This window comes from Rana temporaria, chromosome 1 (assembly GCF_905171775.1).
Source record: "Rana temporaria chromosome 1, aRanTem1.1, whole genome shotgun sequence".
In the NCBI taxonomy this organism is placed as follows: Eukaryota; Metazoa; Chordata; class Amphibia; order Anura; family Ranidae; genus Rana; species Rana temporaria.
This window is the reverse complement of record NC_053489.1, coordinates 543,583,367-543,601,187: the sequence shown is the minus strand read 5'-3', so window position 1 is coordinate 543,601,187 and position 17,821 is coordinate 543,583,367. Positions and strand designations below refer to the sequence as shown.

The 17,821-nt window shown below is 46.2% G+C and overlaps 1 protein-coding gene across 2 annotated transcripts in view; it reads left to right on the top strand.

Moving 5' to 3' along the window:
* Window positions 1–17,821, top strand: part of PALLD (palladin, cytoskeletal associated protein) — a 478,084-nt gene that overhangs the window by 22,278 nt on the left and 437,985 nt on the right. The window lies entirely within an intron of this gene.

Sequence of the window (17,821 nt, the reverse complement as noted above, 5' to 3'; positions counted from 1 at the left end):
TAATTCATTCCATTAGGCTCCCAGTTTGCATTTCTCCTCCCTTGCTCTTCCCAGCTCTCTCCTCCCCTTCTCGCCCTGCTCTGCCACGCTGTCTCCTTCCCTCCTCCTCACTTCTCGCCCTGCTCTGTGGTGATGTCTCCTTCCCTGCTCCACACTTCTCGCCCTGCTCTGCCACGCTGTCTCCTTCCCTCCTCCTCACTTCTTGCCCTGCTCTGCAGTTATGTCTCCTTCCCTGCTCCACACTTCTCGCCCTGCTCTGCCACTCTGTCTCCTCACTTCTCGCCCTGCTCTGTGGTGATGTCTCCTTCCCTGCTCCACACTTCTCGCCCTGCTCTGTGGTGATGTCTCCTTCCCTGCTCCACACTTCTCGCCCTGCTCTGCCACGCTGTCTCCTTCCCTGCTCCTCACTTCTCGTCCTGCTCTGCAGTGATGTCTCCTTCCCTGCTCCACACTTCTCGCCCTGCTCTGCTACGCTGTCTCCTTCCCTCCTCCTCACTTGTTGCCCTGCTCTGCAGTTATGTCTCCTTCCCTGCTCCACACTTCTCGCCCTGCTCTGCCACGCTGTCTCCTTCCCTCCTCCTCACTTCTCGCCCTGCTCTGCAGTTATGTCTCCTTCCCTGCTCCACACTTCTCGCCCTGCTCTGCCACGCTGTCTCCTCACTTCTCGCCCTGCTCTGTGGTGATGTCTCATTCCCTGCTCCACACTTCTCGCCCTGCTCTGTGGTGATGTCTCCTTCCCTGCTCCACACTTCTCGCCCTGCTCTGCCACGCTGTCTCCTTCCCTCCTCCTCACTTGTTGCCCTGCTCCTTTCCTCCTCCTCACTTCTCGCCCTGCTTTGTGTTGATGTCTCCTTCCCTGCTCCACACTTCTCGCCCTGCTCTGTGGTGATGTCTCCTTCCCTGCTCCACACTTCTCGCCCTGCTCTGCCACGCTGTCTCCTTCCCTCCTCCTCACTTGTTACCCTGCTCTGCAGTGAAGTCTCCTTCCCTGCTCCACACTTCTCGCCCTGCTCTGCCACGCTGTCTCCTTCCCTCCTCCTCACTTCTCGCCCTGCTCTGCAGTTATGTCTCCTTTCCTGCTCCACACTTCTCGCCCTCTCTGCCACGCTGTCTCCTTCCCTCCTCCTCATTTCTCGCCTTGCTCTGTGGTGATGTCTCCTTCCCTGATCCACACTTCTCGCCCTGCTCTGCCACGCTGTCTCCTTCCCTCCTCCTCACTTCTCGCCCTGCTCTGTGGTGATGTCTCCTTCCCTGCTCCGCACTTCTCGCTCTGCTCTGCCACGCTGTCTCCTTCCCTCCTCCTCACTTCTCGCCCTCCTCTGCAGTTATGTCTCCTTCCCTGCTCCACACTTCTCGCCCTGCTCTGTCACGCTGTCTCCTTCCCTCCTCCTCATTTCTCGCCCTGCTCTGTGGTGATGTCTCCTTCCCTGCTCCACACTTCTCGCCCTGCTCTGCCACGCTGCCTCCTTCCCTCCTCCTCATATCTCGCCCTGCTCTGTGGTGATGTCTCCTTCCCTGCTCCGCACTTCTCGCCCTGCTCTGCCACGCTGTCTCCTTCCCTCCTCCTCCCTTCTCGCCCTGCTCTGTGGTGATGTCTCCTTCCCTGCTCCACACTTCTCGCCCTGCTTTCACTCTTGACCACACCACTGAGGAGAATGTGTTTAGACTGTTGTCGGAAATGCAGAGACGCGATCTACTCGTAACCTGGCTGCAATCGATGGGTAGATCAAGATTGACAGGTTGCCGACCCCAGCTCTAAGCCCAGGTATATGACTGGGACCCAGCTCTATCACAGACTTTTGACTTCCAAAGCCTCCAAACCTGCAAACATGACTTCCTTGCAATGAGGGGACTCTCCCACTTTTTAAAGTGGGAGACCATCTGTTGCCATTTTTTTACCACCTGGTCCAAAGCACTGAGGGTCATTGTGTCCAGGGGTTACAAGCTAGAATTTTAAGCTCAAACTCTATCCGGGTTCATGTTGTCAAGCTTGTCAACATCTCTGCAAAGAGAAGACTGGCAAATTTCAAAGCTGTTTTGACACAACTACTTTCTCAGGGAGTCAGCACATGAACATTATCTGTGTTTTTTGGTGAATGCGCAAAATTATCAGTTAATTGCCCTTCCCTTTGGTCTGTTCACTGCACCTCGGGATTTTGTCATGTTACTTGCTCCTTTAATTGCTCTGTTTTGTTCAGTTAAGAAAGAGCTGAGAGGGTGCACAAGCACACATTGGAAGTGGCCCAGGCACACTTATTCCATCCCAGAATCTACTCCATGGGATGCTCCCTGGCCTTTCTCCAGTCTGGTCTAGCTCAGCATTTTGCTTTGAGTACCATCAAAGGTCAGATTGCATATCTTGTGACTCTTTTCCAAAAACGATTTGCCTCTCACTCCCTGGTGTAAGCCATCGTACAAAATGTCGTTCATATAATTCCACCTGTGGACCCACCTGTGACTCCATGGGACCTTAACCTGGTTCAGTCAGATCTTTAAAAATGATCAGAGACATTCCTCTATGTACTCTCATTCACAAGGTGAATTTCCTTGTTGCTATTGCTTCTACAAAGTGAGTTTCTGAATTAGCACTCTTATTTTCTAGTGCTACATTAGGGGATGAGGTTGTCTTGAGGTCTAGGCCTCCTTTCTCCCTTTCACCTTAGACAGGTCATTGTGCTTTTATCTTTCTGTCCTGTTCTGTAGAATCTGCATTGTTGGATGCGGTAAGAGCTGTTTGAGTTTTCTTCCAGCGACAGCTTCCTCTAACTCATTTATCATCATTCCCAAGGGTGCCTCGAATGGACATTCTGCCTCTCGCTCCACTATTGCTAGCTGACATCATTCAAGCCTTTAGGCTTAAAGACAAGGCTCCACCTTTTCCTGTCAAGACCCAATCTGTTAAATCAGTGAGTGCCTCTTGGGCCTTCAACATTTTACATCTATTTCTCAGAATTGCAAGCCTACCACCTGGTTTTCTGCTTGCACATTTGCTAATATCTACCAGGTGGATGTTCAGATCTTGAATGATGCCATCTTTGGACAAAAGGGTCTTAAGGCAGCTTTTTGAGCTGTAAACTCCAGTTGTACTCTGTTGTTTTGGGGGCTTGTTAGCATTTCTTACTGAGTTGCTTGCCCTTCAGTTGGGCTGCTCTTCTTGTTTAAGAAAAAAATCTTGGTTCCCCTAATGAATGATAAAAAAAATTGTTTTGGACGTAACGTTATTTGGGGATACAGGTCTTTGTGATCCACTCCTGATATTTATTTTCCACAAAACTGGTGCATAATGGGAGTGGGATGGGTTATATCTGGCTGACTAATAGCTTAGTTTGTATTACCCTCTAGTAGCAGAATTATCTCTATCTCCCGTAATAAATTCCCCCAAAAATATATGGTAAGTACAGAAATGCTGTTGTACTTTTCTTATAAGAACGTTTGTTGTATACTGTTGCTAAACTTCTGGATATGTTTTTTTTTAAAGGTGGATCTCTTGTCATTTGCAGTAATAAAACAAAAATCTGCATTTTATGCCTGCAAAATGTATCTTCAAAAATGAAAGTGTATTTGCTATAACTCACCTCACCGTGGGTGTCGCTAACTTACTTTCTATATTGTTTAGATTTGCAGGTGCCATGGTGCTTCACATGTTAACAGCTATGACATCAGCCATTTTAAAATCTTGAAAGTGGTATAGTGGTGAAATAATCACACCGAGTGACAACTTTGACCATCATCATTAGAGGCATGCCTTGAATGTAGCATACACTGTGCATGGGGTAGTTGGCAGGATGATAAAGACATTTTTTTTCTAACTTGAGCTTTCTTTTGGTAAGCAGTTAATCGATGGGTTTTACAGTGGTTCCACTTTAAAAAGATTACAGGATAAGTATATGTAATAACTTGTATATTACTTGTCCTCTGTTCTGTTCATCTTTGTGCTCAAAATACTAACAATTTCATTGTTAATGTATTCAATACAAAATAAAACTCTCTTGGGTAACATGGCATGAGTTTGCCTTTGTAGGACCACAATCATCATGCAAACACATAGGAAGTGATGGAGCATGTCAGCACAGAGCAAACAAGGACAAAGACATAAGTACGTCACTAACACACTCTTCACACAAAGTTCTTTTATTATTTTCCCTACAAACTAGCTTATCATTCAAACCAAAATCATGTTATGACAGGCAGCTATCACATACAACACACAAGAGGAGAACGCATTAAGAAGTCTATTGTGCAATTATAAAAGCCCGATTTCTACTCGAAATAGCAGAATTATGTATAAGAATATACACTTCTCCTTTCACTGAACAAGGGATATTTTTATACCTTGAAAGCCATTGGTTTAGCAGGAATGCATACTGTATGTTTTATACAACAAGTATGCACAAGAATAATAAGTAACAGCAGCTGTTAAGATCTAAAACATACAAACATATTTAATATGACAGTGCCAAGAGCAGTGACAATGTGCAGAGTGCATTCATTCAAAGTTGGCAAGGTAAAACCACCATAAAAACTTTGAAGAACTCTTCAAAGGGAGGACAGGTGGTCATGTTTTAGATGGCTGGTCAGAATCCAAGAGGACAGTATTCCTACCCCTTATGTACTTGTTGCTGCTTACTCTTCCCTATGCAACTGTAGCTATCCAATCATTAGGGGTGGGGATTGCCCAGGGGAGGGGTGAGTTGCACAATTAATCTAAACCAGTGGTTCTCAACCTTTCTAGTGCCGTGACCCCTTGATAAAATTTCACAAGTTGTGGAGACCCCTAACAGTAAAATTATTTTTGTAGCGTGGGTTGTCAGCACCCAAGGCATGACAAGTAATTTGCGCCCCTAACCCACAGACATTTAGCGCTCCCTGAGTCCCTTCCACTCGTACAGTATTAAACCCCCTTATGGTACATTTTAGGATGTACCACTCTCTATTTGTTCTCATTTCTTTCCCTTTTATCTCTCTCTATCCTAATTTCTTGTTTTTTCCTCCATCACTTTCTCTAGCCATCTTTCTTTTTCTTTCTCTCTCTTTTTCTTTGTTCCTCCCCCTCCTTTTCTCTCCCTTTCCATGTATTCTCTATTTTTATTCCTTCTCTTACTCCTTGGTGAGAGGGGGGGATGGGATGAGTGGTAGTGGTGGTGGGGGATGGGATCTGTGGCAGTGCTGGGGGGAGTTCTGATCAGCCAACTTAGGTGCTCTTGATCAAGGTCATCTGCTGATATGAGAACTGTAGTCGGGACTTTTAATGGCAACTATAATCACAGATAGTGTTACTCACTGTGTCTCCGACTTCACTGTCTCCAGCTTTGTGGTGTCTTGCAGCAGTGACACCCATGCCAAAATCAGGAGATAGGGTCTCTTCCAGCCCCTCCCACTTCACATTCCTCCCCAGTCATCTTACCTCCCCTACCCATGCTGTGAACTGAATGGGTGGCTGCGAGAGCAGTGCAGGCTTCAGGAACAGCCCAGGATTCGGCGATCCCTGGCAAAACGTCTTTTGACCCCCAGGTTGAGAACCACTGATCTTAACCAATGCCCATGCTTCTAGCTACAAGGGCCCCCCTTTTTTTTAAAGGTTAAAGGACCTTCATGACTCCTGAGAATCAATGTTCAAACCACAGACCTGCTCTCCAAATAAAACACCAGACAAATTATCTTTGGAAGGGCAACGACACATATTTATTGGATTGAAACTGCATATTTAATAAGCAATTCTATCAAATCATCATAAATCCTTACTTGTCATTGGTAAATTGTGAGCACCCAATATCTTTACAACATTATAATGTTGGCTAAACATGTCTTCATCTTAAATTCTAAGACCGGTGTAGAACAAATTAGGGCTTTCAGAGGGCTTAAATGTAAATGTACAACAACCAGGGCCAATTATCCTTTTTATGGCAGAAACTAAATCAAATAATCGCAATCTTCCTAAAATATTTCCCCCAGCATACTGAAGATTAGCAACCCTATAGCACCAAAAATGAACATACACAACCCTAGGTGCAACAGAAGTACCTGCTGTCACTGCATACATCTAAAACCCTGTCAGAACACTCTGGGGGTTATTTACAAAAGGCAAACCCACTTTGCACTACAAGTGCAAAGTGCACTTGAAATTGCACTGAAAGTGCACTTGTAAGTGCAGTCGCTGTAAATCTGAGGGGAAGCTAAAATGCTTTTTTTTTATTTTCCTTGCATGTCCCCCTCAGATCTACAGCGACTGCACTTCCAAGTGCACTTTCAGTGCAATTTCAAGATTTGGATTTAGTAAATAACCCCCTCTGTCTAACTCAGTAGGGATGCTTAAATGTATGCAATAGTCCCTCTCCTTTGCCTGCTGAGCTGCTCAAAACATGTAAAAATCCCTGATAAGATATACCAGAAAAGAGGTGGGACCTGGAAATGACCCATGGCAAATGTAGCTGTGGCTGCACCCATGTGGAATGAATGAGTAGCCAATTCAAATGGTGGTAAACCAAATTTAGACAAACATATGCGAAAATGCTTAGATAAAAAGAATCTCAATGAATAAAGAACACAGGGGAGGTTGTGCTGCTAAATACTCCTTTGAGGGGGCACTGGAAAGAACCTTCCACCACAGGGAAATAAAGAAACACATTTTCCGAAACCCAACTCTTCTGTTTTAGATTTATGAATAACAATAGAAATGCCTGTTTCAGCTATGAGTACATCCATATGTAGATTTCTTACTTTTGACTACCAGTTCGCAAATGAAGAGACTACCAGTAAGAACAAGGAGTTGACCGGTATTTTGTATAGAGAGGGTGAATCTCCCTAACAGGGCACCGATGGCTATAAAAACTGACAGGTGCTTTAATCACTCTCCACACTATCTAAGACAAAAAAAATGCCTATAGTTAGGCTACTTTCACACTGAGGCGGTTTTCAGGCGCTTTAGCGCTAGAAATATCCTCTTAAAAGCACCTGGAAAAACCGTCTCCCATTTCTTGCAGTGTGTCTTTTCACACTTGGGCAGTGTGCAGAAAAGTACTGCAAGAGCTGGGGCGGGTTGTGAGCGCTGTATTTAGCACTCCCAAAATGGCCTGCATGCCCTGTAATGAGTAGGCAGCGCTTCCAAAGCGCCTTAAAAGAGTATTGAAAGCACCGCAACTGGACGTCTGAGCAGCGCTTTAGTGCTAACGGCCGGGCGTCTCAGTGTGAAAGTAGCCTTACACTTTAATTATAAGATAACAAAAGTTGCTACACTATTAATTACCAGAGCGCTACAATCGTTTTTTGAATTTATATAGACATAATTTGGCCTCTTTATTTATTCTACTTAATTCAGTCCACTGTTTCATTTGTTTTTGACATGCCCGTTTTATGTCATTTGTTTTATGTGCTGGCTTTTTTTGAGGAAAAATAAAATCTTTTATGGAAATCAGCACAGTATGATGCATGAATATTGGGAATCTGTATAAGGAATCCAACACCTGTACACAGTCAATATCGCAGAATGCATTCTAATTAAAGGGGTTGTAAAGGTTTGTTTTTTATTTCCTAAATAGGTTCCTTTAAGCTAGTGCATTGTTGGTTCACTTATCTTTTCCATTGATTTCCCTTCTAAATGTTTTTTTTCTTTGTTTTCTTTGTCTGAATTTCTCACTTCCTGTTCCTCCTCGGTAAGCTGTTCAGTAAGCTGTTCTGTCTGACTAAACACCGCTCGGATGACGGTGGCAAGTTTACTGAGGAGAAACAGGAAGTGAGAAATTCAGACAAAGAAAAAAAGCATTTAGAAGGGAAATCGAAGGAAAAGGTAAGTGAACCAACAATGCACTAGCTTAAAGGAACCCATATAGAAAATAAAAAACAAACCTTTACAACCCCTTTACTTCTAATTGAAGGTTAAAGCAAATACTTCATTCTACAAACTCAATCCTGGTTGCCTACAGTAAATATTTCTTAGAAATCAATCAATAGAAAAAATTTGACTGTACACTAAAAATAACACAAAATTGGGAATTTAAATTCAATAACATGTCTTTTGGAAATAGTTGACATTACTACTGATGAAAACCAGGTCTGCATTGAAACCATATGTACTGACAATATATTTTAGTGAACCTTGTTCTAAATTACATTATGATTTACATGCACATACGCAGAATGCCTTATTTCCCCTCCGTAATCAGATTGCTATAAAGTTATTGTTCCAATGAGATTACATAAATGAAGAATAATTACTCTATTTTAAGTCATACTAATTCATATTGTAATTTGCTTCTGGAGTATTTTTTTTAAATATGTTTGTCCTTTTCCTGACCTGCGTTGTTTTCTGTATGCTCTGTTTAGTATCCTTGCTTTGTATGGTCTTTATATAAGGAAACACAAGAGAATATGATCTGTAGACACCAATGAGAAAACATCCTTTCCTATTGGGATTATCCCAGAGAAAAGATGAAATCAGCAGTTGCTCTAAGACCCCATTCACACCTAGGCGTTTTTACGCCTGTAGCGCTACGCCTCTGCCGCCAGAGGGCTGGAAATACATGTCCCTCTATGGAGATGGTTCACATCTCCACGCCGAACGCCGGACGCCTGTCGCCTGCGGCGTGAAAAAAGGTCCCGGACCTTTTTTTCAGGCGTCTTCGAGCGTTCGGCTAGGAGATGGCAATCATCTCCATAGAGGGGGTCATCTTGGGGCACATCTAGGCGGACAATACCCGCGTTTTGTCGCCGCAAATCGCGGTACAAAACGCCGCTATTTTTACCGCGATTTGCGGCGACAAAACGCCGCGATTTCGTCCGTCTAGATGTGAATGCAGCCTAAGTAACCATACTGCCTGAATTTGTTCAACTCCCTAAAGAATTCATGTGATTCAATCCAACTATACAAATATAATAATAGTGCAAAAAAAGTCCTGTAAATTAATCCACATTTTGTGTCTCCAAATAAGTACTTGAAACCTTTACACATTATGTGCCAGCCTGGCGCCCTGTGCTCTCAGAACTCTCACCTCCGGATGAGTGTTATGCAGCATGTATATAATTATCTCCCCAGATTGGGGTAGTTATCGCCTCCTCCTCCTCTGTACCTCTAGTGGGCCGTACAGACGACCGAACATGTCTGCTGAAACTGGTCCGCGGACCAGTTTCAGCAGACATGTTCGGTCGTGTGTAGGCCCGAGCGTGCAGGATTCCAGCAAACATTTGCCCACCGGGCCTTTTCCCAGTGGGCAAATATTTCTGGACTTGTTTTAAAACAGTCCGCTGGAATCCTGCCCGCTCGGACATGTTCGGTCGTCTGTCCGAGCACCCGCCATCCCTCGCATGCGTCGAATGACTTTGACGCATGCGTGGAAGCATTTAACTGGCAGGGCCGCCCACGTCGCCGCGTCATCGTCGCGGCGACGCCGCGGACACACCCCGCGTATTGTTTACGCGCGGATTTCTGTACAATGGTTAGTACAGCCATCGTACAGAAATCCCTGGGCAGACATGTACGGTGAAAACGGTCCGGCGGACCGGTTTCATCGTACATGTTTGCCCGTGTGTACGCGCCCTTGGGAAGTGCCGAAGTGAAGCCAGGGGGAATTTTGTATTGAAGCACAATTAAAAGTTTTAAAGTGTAAGTGCATTGGATTTTAATAAAACATTTAACTTAACTATAATACTGCACTATAAGAGGCTTTTTGATATTCTGTCATATATGAGTGAGGCATGTGGGCAGCATGAATCTGATGCAGTCTTAAAGGCATAATACTCCCCAGTACTGAATCCAGGAGGAGGTATTAACTGAGAGCCCCCTAGAAGTACAGAGGAGTAGGAGGCGATAACTACCCCAATCTGGGAGGATAATTATTTACATGCTGTATTACACCCATCCGGAATGGTAGTTCTGAGAACACAAGGCAGCACATAGTGTGTGATGGTTGGAGACACAAAATGTGGATTACTTCACAGTACTTTTTTGGACTATTAATATATATGTATACAAGTGAAACTCGAAAAATTTGAATATTGTGCAAAAGTTCATTCATTTCACGAATGCAACTTAAAAGGTGAAACTAAGGCCCCTTTCACACTGGGGCGGGAGCAGCGTCGGCGGTAAAGCGGCGCTATTTTTAGCGGCACATTCCCGGCAATTTTGCGGTGCTATTCGGCTGCTAGCGGCCGAGAAAGGGTTAAAAACCACTGTAAAGCACCTCTGCAGAGGCATTGCCGGTGGTATAGCCGCGGTGTCCCATTGATTTCAATGGGCAGGAGCGGTGGAGGAGCGGTATACACACAACGCTCCTTCACCGTTCCAAAGATGCGGCTAGCAGGACTTTTTCTACCGTCCTACTAGCGCACCGCACCGCTCCAGTGTGAAAGCCCTCGGGGCTTTCACACTGGAGACACAGCAGCGGCTGTTTAGGGTCAGTTTACAGATTCTATTTTTAGCGCAATAGCATCTGCAAACCGCTCCAGTGTGAAAGGGGTCTTATATATGAGATAGACTCATTACATGCAAAGCAAGAAAGTTCAAGCTGTGATTTGTCATAATTGTGATGATTATAGCTTACAGCTCATGAAAACCCCAAATCCATAATCTCAGAAAATTTGAATATTACATGCAATCAATAAAACAAGGTTTGTACATAGAACAATATCGGCCCTTTGAAAAGTATAAGCATGCATATGTACTCAGTTCTTGGTTTGGTCCCCCTTTGCAGCAATTACTGCCTCTATACGGTGTGGCATGGGAGCTATCAGCCTGTGGCACTGCTGAGGTGTTATGGAAGACCAGGATGCTTCAATAAGTGACCTTCAACTCTTCTGTATTGTTAGGTCTCATGTCTCTCATCTTTCTCTTGGCAATGCCCCATAGATTCTCTATGGGGTTCAGGTCAGGCGAGTTTTCTGGCCAAACAAGCACAGTAATCCCACGGTCATTGAACCAGGTCTTGGTGCTTTTGGCAGTGTAGGCAGGTACCCATAGTATTTCATATAGCAATAGATTTCCAACTTTCTGTTGCTCAATGATAGGAAGTGAAGGGAAATATCTCCAACAGGGCCCACAGAGAAAAAATAACCCTATTCTATACAAAACATAAGCCCTCACAGTTACTCTTGGTGGGCACAGGAATGGGCCCTGCTGTGAAATATTAGATCAAGAATTGTAATTACATGCCCCTGTTGAACAGGGGCAGAAAAATTGGGCCTTTGTTGGTGGTGGTGGTGGTGCTGGTGCCACAACTCTGTAAGCCCTCACATTTACTCTTGGTGGGCACAGGAATGGGCCCTGCTATGAAATATTAGATCAAGAATTGTAATTACATGCCCCTGTTGAACAGGGGCAGAAAAATTGGGCCTTTGTTGGTGGTGGTGGTGCTGGTTCCACAACTCTGTAAGCCCTCACAGTTAGTATTGGTGGGCGCTGGATTGCCCTGCTGTGTAAACTATTATATCAAGAATTGTAATTACATGCCATTGTTGAACAGTGGTAGAAAAATTGGGCCTTTGGTGCTGGCGCTGGTGCCACAACTCTGTAAGCCCTCACAGTTACTCTTGGTGGGCACAGGAATGGGCCCTGCTGTGAAATATTAGATCAAGAATTGTAAGGGGCAGAAAAATTGTAAGGGGCAGAAAAATTGGGCCTTTGTTGGTAGTGGTGGTGGTGATGGTGCCACAACTCTGTAAGTCCTCACAGTTACTCTTGGTGGGCACAGGAATGGGCCCTGCTGTGAAATATTAGATCAAGAATTGTAATTACATGCCCCTGTTGAACAGGGGCAAAACAATTGGGCCTTTGTTGGTGGTGGTGGTGGTGCTGGTGCCACAACACTGCAACCCCTCACAGATACTCTAGTTGGAGCGCAGGAATGAGCCCGCTGCAAAGTATTGCATCAAAAATTGTAATTACACGCCCCTGTTAAACAGGGGCAGAACAATTGGGCCTTAGGCACTGGTGCTGGTACCACAACAGTGCAACCCCTCACAGATACTCTAGTTGGAGCGCAGGAATGAGCCTGCTGCATAGTATTGCTTAAAAAATTGTAATTACACGCCACTGTTAAACAGGGGCAGAACAATTGGGCCTTAGGCACTGGTGCTGGTACCACAACAGTGCAACCCCTCACAGATACTCTAGTTGGAGCGCAGGAATGAGCCCGCTGCATAGTATTGCATCAAAAATTGCAATTACACGCCGTTGTTAAACAGGGGCAGAACAATTGGGCCTTAGGCACTGGTGCTGGTGCCACAACACTGCAACCCCTCACAGATACTATAGTTGGAGCACAGGAATGAGCCCGCTGCAAAGTATTACATCAAAAATTGTAATTACATGCCCCTGTTAAACAGGGGCAGAAAAATTGGGCCTTAAGCACTGGTGCTGGTGCCACATCACTGCAACCCCTCACAGATACTCTAGTTGGAGCGCAGGAATGAGCCTGCTGCAAAGTATTGCATCAAAAATTGTAATTACACACCCCTGTTAAACAGGGGCAGAAAAATTGGACCTGTGATCAGCAGCAGCACTGAATGTGCGTTCTGAAAACACGAAAACGAGGTTCCTTCCGCAGGCTTTGCAGGTTCAGGGAGTCCATACAACGTAGGTTTGCTGAGGCATTCGGCGCGGAGTCCTCTGGGTCACTGAGGACGACATGATCCGCAGCCACCTCATCCCAGCCCATGGGTTTCTTGGGACTGTAATTGATCCCTTGAAGACTGCTGCTGATGCTGAGTGCTAGGCTCCACATCCATGCTGACACAATTCTTCTCCTCCTCCTCCTTGTCCTCTTCTTGTGTGATAGGCGGACAAGCAGGAACACTGTCTGGATAATAGGGGCCTTGAGAGGTAAGGAAGTCCTCCTCTTCCTCCCTCTGTTCTGCCTCAAGGGCCCTGTAGATTATTCCACACAGCGTGTGCTCCAACATGTGAATAAGAGGGACAGTCTCACTGATGCATGCACTGTCACTGCTCACCATCCTCGTGGCCTCCTCAAATGGTGACAGAACAGTGCATGCATCCCTGATCATGGCCCACTGGCGTGGGGAAAAAAAACAAGCTCCCCTGACCCAGTTCTGCTGCCATATTGGCACAGATACTCATTGATGGTCCTCTGCTGCGTGTGCAGCCGCTGCAGCATGGCCAACGTAGAGTTCCACCTGGTGGGCATGTCACAGATTAGGCGGTTCTTGGGCAGGTTGTATTCCCTTTGGAGGTCTGCCAGCCGAGCACTGGCATTATATGACCGTCGGAAATGCACACAGACTTTCCTGGCCTGCTTCAGGACATCCTGTAAGCCCGGGTACCTGCCCAAGAACCGCTGCACCACCAAATTAAGGACATGAGCAAAACAGGGCACATGGGTAAGTTGTCCCTGTCGCAGGGCGGAGAGGAGGTTGGTGCCATTGTCGCAAACCACCATTCCTGGCTTAAGCTGGCATGGCGTCAACCACCTCTGAGCCTGCCCCTGCAGAGCTGACAGAACCTCTGCCCCAGTGTGGCTCCTTTCCCCCAAGCACACCAGCTCAAGCACCGCATGGCATCTGTTTGCCTGCGTACCTGCGTAGCCCCTTGAACCCCTACGGAGCACCGCTGGTTCCGAGGACACATCAGCACAGGAAAAGGCCACAGAGAAAGAAGAAGAGGACTGGGTGGAGGAGAGAGGTGTGTCACAACCAGTAGTAGTATTTTGGAGGCGTGGTGGTGGAACAACCTCCAACACTACTGTACCTTGTCCTGCGTCCTTCCCAGCTGCCAGCAGAGTCACCCAATGCGCCGTGAAAGATAAGTAACGTCCCTGTCCATGCCTGCTGGACCATGAGTCAGCGGTAATATGCACCTTACCACTGACCGCCCTGTCCAGCGAGGCATGGACATTGCCTTCCACATGGCGGTAGAGAGCCGGAATCGCTTTCCGTGAAAAAAAGTGGCGTTTGGAAACTTGCTACTGAGGTACCGCACATTCCACAAACTCACGGAAGGGGGCAGAATCTATCAACTGAAAAGGCAGCAGTTGAAGTGCTAGCAATTAAGCTAAGCTAGCATTCAACCGCTGGGCATGTGGATGGCTGGGAGAGAACTTCTTTCGGTGCTGCAGCAGCTGGGGCAGGGATATTTGCCTGGTACAATCTGCCATTGGTGTACCGATAGTAGATTGCCCGCATGTACTAGGCTGTGACACACCTAATTCTACACCTTCAGTCCTATAAGTGCAGGCTTCAGAGAGGACCGAGGGTAAAGTGGGGTTGGAGATCCCAGCTGATGAGGGGCAAGGGGAGGTCCGCTTTGTTCTTTGGTGTGGGTCTTTGAGGTACACTTGCCAACGAACTGCATGGCAGGTTGACATATGTCTGGTCAAGCATGTGGTGCCAAAGCGGGTGATGTTTTGGTCACGCGAGATACGCTTGAGACATATGTTGCAAATAGCAGCGGTGCGATCTCATGCATTTGTCTCAAAAAAAGCCCACACCAAAGAACTTTTGGAATAACGCTGAGACACAGCAGCGCCCTGCACATGCGTAGCTCTGCGTTGTGATGCAGTCGGTGTGCTGCCCTTAAGCTGGCCCCTGGAGGGCATCCTGCCTCGTTGGACATGTGCCTGTGCCTACTCCTCCTCCTCCTCCTCTCTCCTATCAGGCACTCATGTAGAGTCAGTGACCTCATCATCCCCTCCCTCCTCATCACTGTAGAAAACCTGGCAGTATGCTGCAGCTGGGGGAACATGATTGCCAGATTGCTGTCCTTCTTGGGCACCCCCTCTCTCTGGGCTCACGTTACTGCCTTCCTCTAGCTGTGTACCATCATCGGAAGCCTTCAAAACGCTGCGCATCCTCATGCAGCATGTACTCAACACTGTGGTCAAACAGTTCGGGGGACTCCTCAGGAGGACATGGTGGGGCTAGGGAAGGAGTGACTGATGCCATTGAGCAGAGGGAAGAGGACGCCTTGGCAGCTGCTTTGCCAGACAAAGTACCCTGAGCCTGGGTGAGAGAGGATGAGGAGGATGAGGACAGCTTGGTCATCCACTCTACCAAGTCTTCGGCATGTTGCGGCTCAACACGGCCAGCTGCCGAAAACAAAGACGAGCGTGTCCAACGGCCACGTGCTGATGAGGATGCACCGTGTCCCCGACCAGCACTGTTGCCTCTAGACGCAGAGCCTGCTTTCCCTTGTGACTCTCTGCCTCTCCTTGTTGTCCTTCCAGACATACTAATGGCCTGCAGAGGACAAAGGCAGTACACACACCTCGTAGCTTTAGGTGCAAACTGCAGAGGACATGGGCAGTACACACCAAGTAGCTTTAGGTGCAAACTGCAGAGGACAAAGGCAGTACACACTACGTAGCTTTAGGTGCAATCTGCAGAGGACACGGGCAGTACACACCAAGTAGCTTTAGGTGCAAACTGTAGAGGACAAAGGCAGTACACACTACGTAGCTTTAGGTGCAATCTGCAGAGGACACGGGCAGTACACACCACATAGCTTTAGGTGCAAACTGCAGAGGACACAGGCAGTACACACTACGTAGGTTTAGGTGCAAACTGCAGAGGACACAGGCAGTACACACCAAGTAGCTTTAGGTGCAAACTGCAGAGGACACGGGCAGTACACACCAAGTAGCTTTAGGTGCAAACTGCAGAGGACACAGGCAGTACACACTACGTAGCTTTAGGTACAATCTGCAGAGGACACGGGCAGTACACACCAAGTAGCTTTAGGTGCAAACTGCAGAGGACAAAGGCAGTACACACTACGTAGCTTTAGGTGCAATCTGCAGAGGACACAGGCAGTACACACCAAGTAGCTTTAGGTGCAAACTGCAGAGGACAAAGGTAGTACACACTACGTAGCTTTAGGTGCAATCTGCAGAGGACACGGGCAGTACACACCAAGTAGCTTTAGGTGCAAACTGTAGAGGACACGGGCAGTACACACCACATAGTTTTAGGTGCAAACTGCAGAGGACACAGGCAGTACACACTACGTAGCTTTAGGTGCAAACTGCAGAGGACACAGGCAGTACACCACGTCAGAATACTGCAGCTAGCACAATCACCTGCCTGCCAGTGAATTAGGAAGAGCTGATCTAGCTAAACTTTACAGTGTATAAATATATATACAACACCTGGGATGCATATATATCCTCTACACACTGTAACTTTAACTGACTAGCCTGCCTGCTCTATCTACCTAGAAAAAATGACACTCTCTCTCTCTCTTAACCACCGCAACACACTACACAAGGCCGACCTGCAGGCGGCCTTTCATAGTGTGGGGCGTGTACTAAACCCCCTGAGCCATAATTGGCCAAAGCCACCCTGGCTTTGGCCAATTATGGCTCTCTGCTTTTTGCGCGCTGTGATTGGCCAAGCATGCGTGTCATAGTGCATGCTTGGCCAATCATCAGCCAGCAATGCACTGCGATGCCGCAGTGAATTATGGGCTGTGACACGCCACTCGAATTTGGCGCGAACGGACCATAACGTTCGTAATTCGACGAACGGTCGAACATACGATGTTTGAGTCGAACATGGGTTTGACTCAAACACGAAGCTCATCCCTAGTTATGACCGCAAATGCACCTCCAAGATGACCACTGCTTTGCTAAAGAAGCTGAGGGTAAAGGTGATGGGCTAGCCAAGCATGTTTCCAGACGTAAAGCCTATTGAGCATTTGTAATGGAATGCAAACGGAAGGTGGAAGAGCGCAAGGTCTCTAACATCCACCAGCTCCTTGATGTCATCATGGGACAGTGAAAGAGGAATTCAGTGGCAACCTGTGACGCTCTGGGTGAACTCTGTGCCCAAAAGGGTTAAGGCAGTGCTGTAAAATAATGATAGCCACACAAAATATTGATTAGAATATGCAATACCTTCTTCTCTATCATGTGAGCACAGGTGCACTTTAAAGCAAAAATAAATAAATTGCTGTCAGGCACAAAGTGAAGTCTTCTAGAGCAGTGGTTCCCAACCCTGTCCTCAAGTACCCCCAACAGGCCATGTTTTGGGCATTTCTCTTAGATAAAATAGCTGTCCAAAATACCAAGCCACTGACTAAAACACCTGTGCAAGATAAAGGAGAACCTGCAAGTATGGCCTGTTGGGGTTACTTGAGGACAGGGTTGAGAACCAATGCTCTAGAGGACCGAGTCTAGTATGTTGCACTCAAATGCTAGGCTATTTCGAAGGCAAAAGCTTGGTCTCTTCCAAACTGTATAATGCCCCTTTCTATTTGCCTTTAGGGTAGGCCGTCATAGTGACAAACATCTTTGTTTTCCGTCATAGAATTGCTTTAAGTGGTTTTAATTTAAAATTTTCAAGTTATAATTAACTTCTCATGGAAGGATAAAGTAAATACTAAATTCTAAAAACTCAATCCTGATTGTTTTTCTTGATAATGTTGCTTTAAGTTTTTTTAATTTTTAAGTTTCCATAGCTGTAACTTGCTCTATTGCAGTTTATTAAGGTTGTGTTGGAGCCATCATAAACATATCTGGCAGAGTGATACAAAGAACCTTACAGTGTAGCCAAACATGAAGTAAATTAACACTTGTTTTTATTCAGAACCTGTTTGAACACAATTTTTAATATGCCTGTTTATATATCATGATTACAATAGTCTGGGGAACATTAAACAAAACCTCACAGTCCATACAGCCATCTTGTTGACTAAAAGTAATCAAGAGAAATTTGAAGGACAAGAAAGCCTTTGAGGTTATATAAAACCTATTTAGCTGACATGTTAAACTGAAATCTAAAAATTCATCGCCAACTATTTCGGATGGAAGGACTAGACCCTAACGTGCTAAAAATATTATTTTCCATCACACCATTCTCACTCCAAATGTATTAGGTTCTTGGT